Source organism: Hipposideros armiger, unplaced genomic scaffold (assembly GCF_001890085.2).
Source record: "Hipposideros armiger isolate ML-2016 unplaced genomic scaffold, ASM189008v1 scaffold_302, whole genome shotgun sequence".
Classification (NCBI taxonomy): domain Eukaryota; kingdom Metazoa; phylum Chordata; class Mammalia; order Chiroptera; family Hipposideridae; genus Hipposideros; species Hipposideros armiger.
In genome coordinates this window covers 938,701-940,979 of record NW_017731652.1, presented here as the reverse complement: position 1 = coordinate 940,979, position 2,279 = coordinate 938,701, and the positions used below count along the sequence as shown (strand labels likewise).

Genomic DNA, 2,279 nt, shown 5'->3' with positions numbered 1-2,279 from the left:
GGGGCTGCAGCCTACGCCGACGCCGGCAACTCATGGCAGCCCAGCTCCAGGTTGAGCTGTTGTTCAGCATCTTAGCTGTAGAGGGCAGTGTCAGTGGCCCTCATATGTGGGATCCGAATCGGGGCCTTCTGGCATCCCAAGCCAGTTCTTAACCATCATGCCACTCAGCCGGCCCGGGAACATACTTTTACCCCACGAGAATATTTGACTTCTCATCTGGAAATCCGCTTTACTAAGTCAATTGTTGGAATGACTATGTATAATCAAACCAGACAGGAAATTGCAAAACCATCAGAGTTTCTAACAAGTGTAAGAGCATACATGACTGTACTCCAGTCGATAGAAAACTATGTGCAAATTGATATTACAAGAGTATTTAATAATGTTCTTCCTCAACAAACACAACATTTAGACAGTCATGGAGAGGCAACCATTACAAATCTATACACAAATTGGTATTTGGAAACTTTATTAAGACAAGTCAGCAATGGTCATATAGCTTATTTCCCTGCAATGAAAGCATTTGTGAACTTACCTACAGAAAATGAATTAATATTCAATGAAGAGGAATATTCTGACATATCAGAAATGAGGTCATTATCAGAACTGCTAGGCCCATATGGTATGATGTTCCAAAAGCCTTATGTGGCATATTTCATCGCAAGTTGCTGAACTTAAGAAACTTGTGGTGGAGAATGTTGTTGTGCTGACACAAATGAGGACCAGCTTTGACAAACCAGACCAGATGGCTGCACTCTTTAAAAGATTATCATCTGTTAACAGTGTCTTGAGAGGATGACAATAATTGGTGTAATTTTATCTTTCCACTCATTGGCACAAAAAGCACTTAGAGATGTCTTCTCCTACCATATTCCTTTTCTTGTAAGTTCAATTGAAGATTTCAAGGATCACGTTCCAAGGGACACTGATCTGAATGGTTGCAACGTGTATGAATTATCATCAGCTGCTGGATTACCTTGTGAGATTGACCCTGTCTTGGTCGTAGCTCTTTCCTCACAAAACTCATAAGCATAAGTCCAGAAGAAGAATATAAAATCGCCCGCCTCCTCATGGTGTTTGTGGCAGTGTCTTTACCAACACTGGCCAGCAACATGATGTCTCAGTATATCCCTGCCATAGAAGGGCACTGCAACAACCTACATTGCTTAGCCAAAGCCACCAACCAGATCACTGCAGCTTTGTTTACAGTTCACAAAGGAAGCATTGAAGACCGTCTTAAAGAATTTTTGGTGCTTGCATCCTCCAGTCTACTGAAAATTGGCCAGGAGACAGATAAAACAACAACAAGGAAGAGAGAATCTGTTTATTTACTGCTAGATATGATTGTTCAGGAATCCCCATTCCTGATAATGGATCTTTTGGAATCTTGTTTTCCTTCTGTCTTGCTGAGAAATGCATACCATGCTGTCTACAAGCAAAGTGTTACATCTGTGTAAAATATCGAATTATTGAAGAGAAGCACGCATTTTTGCTGCCTCGGTTTTACCTGTAAACTGTGAAGCTATTGTTACCTTAAGGCCTGAAAAACAGTTTTGTGGATTATAAATTCCTTTCTTTCATACGGTTGTATTTTCTGATCATTGGTTTCTTTTCTTTTTAAAGATGCTATTGGGGAATCGGGGGAGGGGAACAGCATTGGGGAATCAGGGAAGGGGAACAGACAAGTTGCTGTCCTTTTGTTCTTCAGTCTAGTTGTGGAGTATGTCGCTTCACTGGCCCATGTTGGTATTGTGATCACTGCACTCTTCCCAGGTGAGGCAGATTGGTCGCGGGTCACTGGACGGCCACTCATGGCTACTCTAGGCAGCTCACGCCGGCTGCCGGCTGCTCATGGTAGCTTACGGGAGCCCACTGCAGCTCCACTGCAGCCTATGCCATCACCGGCGACTCATGGCAGCCTGGCTCCAGGTTGAGCTGTTGTTCACCATCTTAGCTTAGAGGGCGCAGCATCACTGACCTGCGTGTGGGATCTGAACCGGGGCCCTGCTGCTCAGAGCTGGCGTCCCAAACCAACTCTTAACCAATGCACCACTCAGGTGGCCCTGATCGTTGGTTTCTTAATATGGTTGTACTGCAATATACTTGGTTGATTTAGGTTGCACATTCACTGAATTCACAGAAATCATTCTTATAATTTTAGACCATTATTTGTTTGAAAAACATACATTATATGTTTCTGATATTTGATAATGAAAAAGAAATACCTCTGTTTATTTCTGGAAAAGAATTGCATTTAGTGATTATTTTGTTTTATTTTA

General features: G+C 42.4%; 1 pseudogene; it reads left to right on the top strand.

Moving 5' to 3' along the window:
* LOC109391755 (nck-associated protein 1-like) overlaps positions 1–1,545 on the top strand; it is a 3,846-nt pseudogene extending 2,301 nt beyond the window's left edge.
* Positions 1,546–2,279: the final 734 nt, after the last annotated feature.